Source organism: Crocodylus siamensis, chromosome 2 (genome assembly GCF_052110815.1).
Source record: "Crocodylus siamensis isolate JL-2025a chromosome 2, ASM5211081v1, whole genome shotgun sequence".
Lineage (NCBI taxonomy): Eukaryota > Metazoa > Chordata > Crocodylia > Crocodylidae > Crocodylus > Crocodylus siamensis.
In genome coordinates this window covers 239,716,715-239,729,632 of record NC_143396.1, presented here as the reverse complement: position 1 = coordinate 239,729,632, position 12,918 = coordinate 239,716,715, and the positions used below count along the sequence as shown (strand labels likewise).

Here is a 12,918-nt window from a genome sequence, read left to right as displayed (position 1 = left end):
CCCTAACCCTCTTTTCCAAACCTCAATTTCCCTTCTCTTTCCACACCCAAAAGCACTTCTCTACTTCTCCCTACCCATTATAGCTACCAATCATAGTGACAACATTTGCCGCCTTATTTGCTTCCTGCTACCACATCCTCTCTATTGTTCCCCCTTTTCACTTACATACATATCTCTGCTTTCTTCCACAAGTGCACATACAGAACTTTTTTCTGCCTCTCTCCTATACACACACCAAAACTCATCTTCTATCTCTCACAAAACACTACATTCCCTTAGCTAGGTACTGTTAATCTCTCTGTTTCTGGGCATTGACAGCGCATTTATACCAGTGTGACTTACAGAAGTTTTATATACTGATATAAATAACAGAATCTGGAGAGGATAATAAATGCAGTTCTCCAAGGCAGTTGCATGCAGAAGAGCTATTACAGCACCTCAACACAAAGCAGTAGGGAGTAGCCAGCCTGCTTTCAGTAAGAAATTATTTCAGGATAAGCTACAGTCAGACAATACTGGTGTAACTAAAACTGGTGTAATTTTACCTCAATTCTTACACTGTATTATGTAACAATACAATAATGTCCACCTCCTGTTCCTCCCACAAATGCAGTGCCATCCACATACTTTGCCTCACACACACATATACATGTTCTTACTCTGGTGTTTCTATCATCCTCTCCATTACTTCTGAGTTTTCATTACAATTTCGTTTAAAACAAGGTGCAAAATATATTAGCTCTTTGCAATAAAGTATCATAAAAAGTTATCCCGGAACTCTAGAAAAATCAAATCACAAATGGTGAGGGAGAATTGTAAAACAGTGGCAACAAAGACTTATTTTCTTAACATATTTAATATTTTTCAATTAAGAAAAGGATTAAAATATTCAGCATCTTTTTTGTCTCTGACTACTCATACTCATAACATTTGAATAAATATAAGGCTAAGAACTATTATAATTGATATATAGTTCTGCCTTGAAAAAATGAGTGAAATGGCATTATCAGTTTCTAATTGTATTATTTCTCACCATCAGACATACCTCCTAATAATAAACATCCTGAACCTCAGCTTCCTTGGGTTGCCTGGCATTGCTTTGGTTATGCATGTTGCCCTAAGTAAAGACATTTGGTTTTGAGAGGATCAGCCCACTGGCATTCTCCAGTAGCATAGAGCCAAGGGAGTACTTCTCTCACTGTGACCGGTAGAAAGGGGACATGATCAGACTTCCCTTTTCCTTCTAATACACAACTACTTTGCTAATTTCTCAGGTTATGCTCCCTTATGCTGAGTGACCAAGCCTGAAGCACAGCTTGTCCAGGATGTAAGAGAGACTGCTTAGAATCCAAACCAAAGCCAAATTCTGCCATTATGAAATACAACGTTATCATCTTCACATCAGGTTCTCAGATATACCTATCCCATTCTTATTATTCTCCAGGACAGGTTTATGAATGGACTAAGGAAAAATTAGATGAAGATAGCACAGCTGTAAGTCAAGGCAAAAGCTGATCTGCAAAACGTTTACAGCTAGTGGTGATGTGTGATAATGGAAGAAACGGGGGTTGATTTTCAGATCCCTGACCAAGTCTGTAGTGCTGGCAAATAATCAACCATTTTTTTACTATATACTGTTGAAAATATGTGGAGAGCCCTGAAAAGTGATAAACGTGAGATTTTATCATGTTTATAGAGTAATTTTTAAAGCAGAACCACACAAAGTGCCAGGAGAAAAAACTTTCTCCCCTTCCTCCCCGCCCACCTTAGATGCTAAAGACACAGAACATCCAGTAGTGTTTTCTGCCTTTTTTCAAAAGTATTTCAAGAGCAGACATTCACAGCCACCACCTAAGAAGCCATAAAGTTCCATAAATGAAACCTTACTCCAGTTTGCCAAAACCACACTATAAAAAGAGTGGTAGAAAGATACCCAGTATCGGAAGTGGCTGCAGATTGAGAAGATGGCATTTATTGCCCATTTCCCACGTATACCAAAACAGTGCCTGTGGATCACTTGTTGGTAGAAGCTATATATTCAAAATAGAACTTTCTTTAAAGAATACATCAAGCATTATGTATTTTGTATTATTTCTTTTTCCAAACAAGAGAACCCTATTGCTCTGTTTCAAATCTATGGTGAAATACATGCTGGGTAAAATTTCATAGGTAAACTAGTATAAAGACATCCATGTGACCCTTAAAAGACTATAAAAAAGTACTTTTAATGGACAAAATGTGTGGAAAGATTCTATATTGGTATGCTACCTATTTATGCTATTTCTATCTCCATAGTCCATGAACATGTTGTACAGGAAAAACTAGTGTAGTCATTCTTATGATTATTTTAAAGACTATCTGCTCACTCTATGTTTATTCATTTGCTATTACTAGTTCTTAAAACTCAGAGCCCAAATTGTATGGATGATAAAATGTGAACCACTGATGTTGGATAACATTTTCCAACTCAAAGATACTATATAAATCATGGGTACCTGTTGCTTTTCTGTCAAAACGTTTGCAAAAAGAAGGTCATCATTAGAAAAACAACCACAAGTTGCATGAAAAACCAAAAAGGAAAATGTAATCTGTAATTCTAAACATGTAAACAGCATATGTATTAACTACTGAAGTTCTAAAAGCATGTCCAATTTTCTGAAGAATTTGATACCTATGTGACTGCAAAAAGTGCAATACTAAACCATAGAGGTAGAGGGTGTTGTGATTCGGAGCATAGTTTCTTCTATTAAATCAACAAAGAAGGCTTTCATGGGAAAACTTTATAAAAAGCATTATTTTTCTTCATTGACACTGCATATCAATTGTTATCTCTGACTGGCATAACAGTTTTTCTGAAAACTTAATCAGAGCTGTAAACTATGGATAAGAAATTAAAAACTCATAAGGCCTATATAAAGGACTATTATTTTGCAGACAACAAATGATTTATAATGGTCTGAACTAACATTATTAAAACCCACTTTTGTGCTGCAGAACCCTATAAATAATACTTTCTTTTTTTACTTTGCATGGTTCTTCTTGATCTAGTTCTAATTGTGCAGTATTATTAGTTTCACATGTATCATGTTTCTAGATACTGGGTGTTGAAAGATTTATTCATGTTGAGCTGCGCCCTAAGGTAATTCAGTTTTCAAAAAACCTAATTCTACAATTATAACCATCTGAAAGACACAGCAGTCTGACTATCAACCTTTAGGTAAGAAGAAACATTTGTATCCCACAGACTGTAAGCCTGGTCCTTAAAAGTGACAATTTTCTTTTCATTTTTTCCCTTTTTTATTTTGATTTTCTTATTAGACCCTCAACTCGCAAATGCTCAACTGTCACAAAAGATCAGTGTTACTGAACCACCAGCATTAATCTTTTGTTTGAAATGTATAAAGAAAGACAAATAAAGGAGACATCGCAAAATGTCCTCTTGAAGTAGAACCAGATATTGAAATGATAAATAACATAACCTATGAGCACTAGTTATACCGTTCCTGTGCAGAAGAAATTTCTAAATATCAAAGATAGTGGCATCATTGTCAGGTGGTCCATAAATAAACCATGGTCAATTCATGACATTGGACCTTTTCTTCTTGCTATGCTACTGTAAATAAGCGTGTTCCCCTTGCCTGTCTGAATTCTACATGCCCATTTCCAGAAATGCCGCAGCAGATAAGTAACACTGTCATGTCCGTTTTGTCAACTACATGCTGATTATCCTTTTCTATCTGCAGTTTGGGAACATTATCAAGGTCAGGAGCACTCGCTCAGAAAACCCATTCTGATGCTCTTGTGTCTGATAATTTCTGTAAGGAGCTTTCATAAATAAACTTTACAGTGATGGTCATGTACAGTTAGTGAGAGAGTCACCTCCCTTATATACTGCAGGAAGAAAAACTGTACCAGCAACCTGTCAGATCTTTAGTTTAGAGCATTCATTAATTGTATGAAATCAGATTTTAGTTCAAATGATACAATTTTGATTTAACATCACGCATCCAACTTCTACTTTTGTTTGGGCAAATGCCCACCTCCTTCAACTCTCCTGACCTCCACTTTTTTTTGTGACAAATTGGTTATGAGGCATTTACAACTGATGCACATATCGCAAAATTATTTCTGCCAAGCTTCTTCCATGACCTGCCCGTGGGACATGACATGCTCCGAGACGCATCGCTCTATCAAACTGAATCTTTCCAGGACAATGCAAATTATGACAAATTCCATCATCCCGCATTATGCGCTTCATGCTAATCTTCCTAATTCGAGAGAATCAGGAGAGCTTGCTGTTCTGCTGAAGGGCACGTTGTCTGATTGAATGATGGTGAAAGAACATTCGCAATCCCCTTCATCTCCTAATCCCAGCTGTGGCCACCTCTGCCCTACAACCACACAGCAACCTTTTTAGCCATATAATTCCTGTACGAAATTCAACTTAAGATCTATGTAGCGTTTTGGCAGTGTATATAAAATACCAACAAGGACAATTTGTGGTCCTGGAGTTAAAGCATATTGTATTTTTAGAAAAGTATTTTTAATAAATGTTACACACTGAGTCTTCCTGCTGACTTCTAGTCTGTCAGGCTGTCAACACGGGGAATACAGCATCTTTGAAAAGTTAAGCTTTCTCCCACAGTAGCTTTTGAAGCAACAATTTAAACAATAAGATTCAGGCAATTTCTGGTCTCAATCAGTTTTGACTTGAGAGGTTATACTGCTGGAAAGCAAACAGCCAACCCGCAAAACAGTCTTGAAAAGGTCTCCAGAAAAAAAGAAGAGGGGGAAAAAAGGCTAAATTTCTGTACAATTCTCAAGCGGTTCAGAAGGTGGCAGTATAACTACATGAAAGAAATCTACCTTGTACTTGATGTTTCATATCCACATTGCTGAAATAAACATGTTTAATTCCCAAAGAAACATATATTTTATCCTGTGGCATAATTTACTTATAACATTAAAACTCAAACATGGAGCAATTTGTAGCAATAACTATGATTATGCTGTTAGTGGCCCAAATGTCACTGTCTAGATTAGGCTAAATGATACCTAGCACCAAAGAGCTTCTATGATTTATTTTTTATTATCACTAGTATAACTTGCATTCTTAAAAGGCTGCCCAGAAAAATGCTTCCAATGAATAAAAAAGGATGAAAAGATTGAAATAATATAGTCTTATTGTTCACTGAGGTAATCATAAAAAATTCTCACAGGAAAGATGCAAATTTTAAATCATGGCCACATTTATAGGAAAATAAACACCTTGAGCAGGCAGAAATGTTATTTTGGCTTTAAAAATAAAACTTTAACCAAATAATGCAAATGATAAAAGCAGGATTAAAGTGTAACCTGATGCTTGTATCCCAAATGAATAAAGATAAAAACATTTCATAATTTTATGCCCTTATATTATTTTAAAGCCATATAATTTCTGGAAAATTAGAGACGTATTTGTGTATATTTGCTTGAATAGATTATTGAGATTCTTAATGGCTTTTATTTTAATATACATCTCAAAAGAAACCCTTTCCTATAGATTTCCCTATCTATTTATATAAACCAAAGTGTTTCAACTTTTAAGAACTCTGTCAATATTATAGGTGTTTTTTTCCTCTTAAGCTATTACTTTAAATTAGAATATAATTTGTATTTATGAAAAATGAATTATAAGTCATGTTTTCTTTGCAAATGAACAAGCTTTTCAGAATGAATAAAGAAACACTTAAATAGGAACTCAAATAAGAGAAACTTTTATTTAGCTTTTACAGCTTATGCTTCCATGGAATCTTGCATAATTGGTTTGATGCTTTACTGAGCCTTTATATATGCCTAATAAGCACCTAGCACAGCTACACATCTTACTAAGAAGAGACAGGAAGATCTTTAGCTTTACACTTCATTCCCAGTAAGACCCAAACCCTCAGAGGTAAATGACTATGTGAGCATCATTTCAGCAAAAGGCACCGGGCACACCCTGTGCATGCTGCGGCTTGTTGACATGAACCAGGGCAGGCAGACACCAATAATACATGAAGTGCGGTTCAGAGGCAATTAGGATCAGTTGTCAAGGCCAGGCCATTAATGAAAGAACATGTCAGAGGAGCTGGAGACTTCAATGGTTGAGGGCAAGAAGGCGATTTAGTGTGACAGATCGAGTCCTTCCAATGTCCTCAGTGGTACATGCTAATACCAGCCTTAACAACCTTTTGTGGCAGTGTATAATGCGACTAACATGGACTTTGATTCAGCAAAATGACTGCTGCCACTGTTAGTCTGTCTCATTCCAACAACAGTAAAAGCACTGCTACAAATAATTACCCACTTCCTTCTCCCCCTCCTCCATCTAATGCAGCCGTCTTTTATGCATGCAGTACCATTTTTCACTAGAAGGTCACAACGTTTATCATGCTGTTTTCTTTTCCTTTATGTGATGCCCTTTTCATTGATTAATATAATCTAAAATCATCTAATAAAATAGGTTTTCTGAAGTAAAAGAATATTAACTAAAAATTCTGCATTAGCTCATATGGTCAATAATAAACATGAAGAAAACCAATCAAACTAGTCAAAAAGGAAACATTATCTATTATGTCAATTACTTGGGGAGGAGGTTGGGAGGCAGCAAGAGAGTTATTAACCTAGTCTACTGGATCAAAAAGTGTATGGTAACCTTAACCTCCATGAAAATGAAAAGCTGAAGCTTTACAAATAACTTGACACTGCTGCCCCTTCTTATTGTAGCAGTCACCACAACTAAATACTAACCACTGAGAAGAAAGCTCCATATATGAAATCCCTAACACCCACTCAGAGGGTGAAAGAATGCATTACATCTTAACATAGAACAAAAACATCTTAAATTAAATATAAACCTTAAACTACATTTAAACTTGACAGACAGTACTTCAATGAGGGTATGTGGAACATCTTCAGCAAAACAAAATGACTGTAACTTTATTGTGATGTCACACATTTTCTGTATAAAACATGCAATCTTTCTTTCAGTAAAGCAGAGCTGCTAAATGTGCTGAGACCTTCAAGAAGTATTAAATATTACTTTCTGCCTAAGTTGCCTGTTTTGTGTGCAGTACCACTTCTAAATTACTTTCTAGTTTTTCAAATACAGTCACTTGAAAAATACACTATTGCATACATGCATGCGTTTGGGACAATCTTAGCTACAAGACGTGGCAGAAAAATTGATGGAACAGGTAGAATATATTCACTGGAACTTCACACACTTTTCTAGAAAGCATTCATAAATTTGTCAAAGTAGACAGTGTCCTACCAATGATAAAATTAGGTCTTGTGCCTTATTTTTCTTTTTACTAATTTATAGCAGATGACATGGTACTCCCATATCATTCCTGTCACTTGGCAATGCCTGAACTGACCTTTCTGGAGGTAACACTACTTATCTGCTAATGACAAGAGAAGCCATTTTTGGTTGGATTAAAATCCTCTCTGATTGTATATCTCTACCTTGCCTGTTTTATTTCTATCTTGTTTTTCCTTCTGTCATTATTTTCATCTTTTTTGTTTAAAAGACCCCTTTCTCCCTTTTAATAATTTCTCACTCCACATTTGCCAAACTCTCCTTTTTTATCCAAAGTATCAATATTTTTCACTTCCACTTTCTAATTTTTTTTGTATTTTTTATTGTCCTGGTCCATTCCTTTGCCACTTTCTTCCTCCCAATTCTAAGCTTCACCATTTTTTCATTTTATTCTTCTCTTGTTTCTTCCAGCACTTTTTTCATTATCTTCCTGTGGAATCCTGGTTCCACTGAAATGTATAATAAAACTCCCATTGACTTCAGCATGAACAGAATTTCAACTTTAGTGTTTAACAGTAGAAATGCTACTGGTATCACGTGTCTAATATTAGCAGGACCTGTTGCATTTAACATGATTAGCAGCAATAGAAGCGATTTCTGTTGGGCTCATGTATTAGTGTGTCTTATACCAGAATTACATAGCCCTTGTGAGGTCTGAGGAAAAATTGGAACAGATCAAGTATCTGGGACCAGCACGGATTATAAATATTTCATTCATAATCATTATTTGGTGGGTTTATATACAGGGGGAAATTACATTGGTCCCAGACTCTAGGAATCTATGCCAAAATTAAAACTAAGATTAACTCTTCCCCTTTCCCAGCCAAAGAATATGACAAATCATACTAAACAAGAACTTCCTTCCTAACAGATGTCGGTGCTTAATATGCATCTTCTTTCTCAATACCCTAGATAAAAAAGTGGGTCTTGTAGTACTCCTGAAAATTGTCAGGTTACTCGCATTTAGAAAAGAACCCCAGACATATCACAATTTTCTCCTGACTAAAAGACCCTAAAAACCCTTAGTTAAGAAAAGAGGAAGAAAAAAGCACCATGTGTTATGAGGAGGCTTTCTATGTACTATACTGGGCTTTCTCGTTTAAACTTAACATTCCTGTGATGCTGCCTAGTTTGTACAATCTATCATAACTCATTTTACTTTCATTGTAACATTTGCTTCTAAAATATTATTCCCTTTTGTAAATACTTATTTATAAAACAGTTCCTGCTTTACACAAACACAATTAAACAGTGTTCTTCATTTAATAACTCATGTTTTAATAATGTGTTGCCATGCAGGTTTGGCAATAATCATTACAATAAAGTTAAGGACCAAAGATCACTACACACAGATGACATATATAATTAATAAAAATATTCCTTATCATAAGGTCTAATGTCATAAAACTAAGAAATTTTACTTCAGAATTAAACGTTTTAGATGAAGCATCTTTCTGTGTAATTATAAATCTTTCATAAAAATGAGTTAATTTTAATAATAAATAGGCATATTTCACAAGCAAACTACAGAAACAGGCACAAATAAAACTCTAATATGAATATGTTAGAACATGCAATATTTCACAATGAAGAGCTGTACTTAAACTGGTACTATTTTCATCATGCATACAGAAAAAAAAGGTCTCTTTCCTGTTTGATCCTGATTTGGTTCACATTCCAATGCCTGTAAAATCACAGTGCATTCCAGTGCAACTATTATGCTGTCTTACGCAAAGTTTTGGAAGGCTGTGTGGAAACAAGCTTATTTGTTACAACACATGCATTTTATATAATTAGGTGAAATGAGTAAGTAAGATGTCAGGAGAACTACAAGAAAGAAAATAAATGTTACACCCTATCAGTAATAAATTTCCTTTCTCTCTATGCAAATGTGGTAAGAATTACAGCAAAACAAAAATAAAAAATAATTAGGAAATAAAATGACTCCTCTAGGTAATACTAAGAAAACATCTTTCACTTATATAGTACTTTCTTATCTCCAAGGATTCCAAAGTGCTTTACAAACAGATATTAATATATACTTAGAAAACTTCATCGACACTGCTACACCGCTATTTTTACAAAGAAAGGTAAGAGCTACTTGACAATTCACAACAATACTATCCAGGAATTGGGAAAGAATGTCAGCTATCTTACCTAGCTGAAGCTGAATGCTCTATTTAGCAGCACAAAATAAACAAGGCATCTTGTTTGGAATTTAGATTCAATACCTATATTTTTGGACTGTTCTGGAACCTCGATTTCAGTTTTATCTGAAAGATGGCACCTCCAGAGGACAAGTGTGACTAAGGCTCTACCAGATTTATGATTCAGAGGAGAGACCCACACAAATATCATAGTATAGGTAAAACAGAAGACCAGTAACTTCTAATGACTGGCAGACAAGAAGGGGAGAATATGTGAAAACCGCTTGACTAGAACTTGGAAAAAAAGGATCAGGATGTCAAGAAGCATGCTAAGAACTCTGCAAGGAGAGATTAAATCCTAAGCATTTTGAGCTAGAAAGGCAAGCAACCTTGTAAATATGGTTATGCCTATAAACTTTTCATTTCCATTCTACACTAAAGACCCTAAAATAGCTGCCTTGCTTCCAGAGGGCTTAACTACAAATACATCACTACAAAAATACTACAAAATACATAATACTAGAAAAATACATCACTACAAAGTTATGCTGGTAATAAAGCTGTCATGCTGAAGCTTCAAGAGAAGTTTTTTAGACTCATTGGAGAAGCTATGCTGAAAACAGTGGTTCTCTAAACTCAGACTCAGAGAACACTGTATGAGTAGAGGAGTTATATAGCTCTTCCTCAAACAAGTACAGGCATACCTCGTTTTATTGCGCTTCCCTTTATTGCGCTTCGCAGATATTGGGTTTTTTACAAATTGAAGGTTTGTGGCAACCCTGCGTCGAGCAAGTCTATCAGCGCCATTTTTTCAACAGCATTTGCTCACTTCACAATTAAGGTATGTACATTGTTTTTTTTAGACACAATGCTATTGCACACTTAATAGACTACAGTGTAGTGTAAACATAACTTTTATATGCATTGGGAAACCAAAAAATTCGTGTGACTCGCTTTATTGCGATATTCGCTTTATTGCGGTGGTCTGGAACCAAACCCGCAATGTCTCCGAGGTATGTCTGTATCAGGAGTCCGGGGCTGAGCACCCAAAGGTGCACTTGGTCAAAACTTACTGAGACTGAAAAACTGTACTGGACATCTGGAGTCAGTCTGGCCTCTGGATTATGCCTCAGTGGCCTAAAGCGGGGATGATAAGTCTTGAGTAGCTTCCACTCCTCCATGTTATTGCCTATGCCTACACATTGAAGGTCTTGGTGTGATGGTCACAGGACTCCATACAAGCGGATTCATCAGGCACCTGATTAGACCTCTTACACATACGTCATGATCCAGAGGACTGAGTATTGCTTACTTTAAATAAAAGCTTAAATGACTCAAGGATTTTTCCTAGGAGAACTCAGCTAATGTCAGGAGGAAACAGGTTTGTTATGATTACACAGAACATGCTCAGTCGCATGGCATTGGTATCAAGTTTTGATGCCAGTACAGTGCCACTAGCATACTATGTTAGAAGGCCCCCAAGTGGAAATGCTTCATATTCTAACAGAGGAGTTTTTCTGTCAGGATTGATACAATCCCTCATCTTTCCCCCAAACAGACAAAATCATTCTTCTGGCAGCCTAACTGAATCTACCCTAGGATTTTGCAGGCATACATGTATTAGCTATATACAGCATCTAACATCTGTTTGCTGGAGTAATATAATGGTATGGCATCACCATGTTCACAGAGTATAGTCTGCCTTGTGTACAACAACATGATTTACTCCAGAAAGGCTATGGGTTTTGTTGTAGTATTTCTGTGTTAACTGTATTCACATTATTATAATATTGTGTAACTCAGTTTACCTCATTAGCCTGTGCACAGAGAAAGAACTATTAAGTTCCAGGGCTGAATATACAGGAAGGGCTAAACAAGATGAACTCTTAGTATAACAGTCTTGAATGGCTTTGTTGACATATCAACAAAAGTGGGATGCTCAGCATCCAAGAGGTATGGTGACAAGATATACATGACAATGGGAGAGCAGAGGAAACAAGCAGTCCTTGAGCTCATGGCCAGAAGAACTGAAGGAAGTCAAGAAACTTTGGGGAGTTGGAGAGATTGGAAAGGGAACAGCTGAGTATCTTTGGGGGTGTTTAGGGATGTGTGGGCTGGACTGGGGTCAGAAAGACTGCTTAAACACTTTGAAGGGGGACAGACAAACTCTGGCTGACTAACCTTTGCCCAATAAATGCCCTTACTGAAGAGACTATCTGCTCTGTGCTTGAAACTGTGGCTTGGGCTAAGTCACCCCAAGAGGAGTCTATCTTTCAGGAGCAGAACTGGCTACTAGCTTCTTGAGTCAAGGCCATGGAGAACCAGGGAGGGTAAGGGACCAAAAGGCTGAGTGGGAAGGAGCTTGGGTTTCCCCTTGTTCCAGAAGCCAAGCCTGGACTGGCTTTAAGGGGTTCTCTCAGAGATCAGACAAAGCTGCAGCAGACCTGAACAAGTATGACTCAGAAGGTCATTCTGTGACGGATGCATCCTAAAAAACAGGGTTTTTTTCCTATTCATTTTGGGTGCATTATACTTGTTTCACTATGTGGAGATGCAGGACAAACTTCCATTAGGTTACCCCCTTTTAAAGTCACTAGGTAAGAAGCCCAGACCTTGAAAAAATTCACAGATGTGCTAACATTGGGGATGATTCAGCAATTGAACAGTCCAGGGGACTCACAGAAGGTAGTGATACCTAGGAAGTACAGGCCAATTAGATTCTATGTGGATTACAGAAATATTAGTGCAATCATAGCATCTAAGCCATATCTCATAGCTAGGATTAATTAGATATTAGACAAGATGGAGAATCCCAGTTATCACTACAGACCTCACTAAAAGACCTGGTCAACTGCCTTTGCACTAAGGGGCTAGGCTGCTTTGATCCCGAAATGGCTTAGTTCTTAGTTTTCGCCTTTTAGTCTGAAGGAGGCTCCAACACCCTTCAGCATCTGGCAAATCAAGTAATAAGGAGAACTGAGGAGTCTGCCCTGCATATACTGAAAACATTTTCATTTTTAGCCGAACTGGGAAGAACATGTGTCCTGGATTAAGGAGTTTAATCGTTATAAGAAGCAGAATGCAAAGGTGTAAAGTAAGCACGGCAAAAGAGGCTTGTCTGGGACACAGGAGGAGTATTTGTATAAAGCCAGAATTACAAAAGTGAAGGCTGTTTCATAGTTTGTAGGGTTGGAAGGGACCTGAGCAGATCATCAAGTCCAACCCCCTGCCTTGGCAGGAAAAAGTTAAAAGATTGGCCTACTTTCAAAATAAAAAAAACAGCCCTAATCCTTCAAGCACCTTCAGTTTAAGTACCCCCAAGGCTGGGAGACCAGTAACTGCAATCTCCCAGGCCTGACGGTGTGTAGGACACCTTACCCATAGGAGCTTGCTTCTTTCCAGAGCCCAGGGAGCCCAGGATAGGGCTTC

The 12,918-nt window shown here is 37.0% G+C and overlaps 1 protein-coding gene across 2 annotated transcripts in view; it reads right to left on the bottom strand.

The window, feature by feature from the left end:
- DPH6 (diphthamine biosynthesis 6) overlaps positions 1-12,918 on the bottom strand; it is a 409,504-nt gene that overhangs the window by 179,130 nt on the left and 217,456 nt on the right. The window lies entirely within an intron of this gene.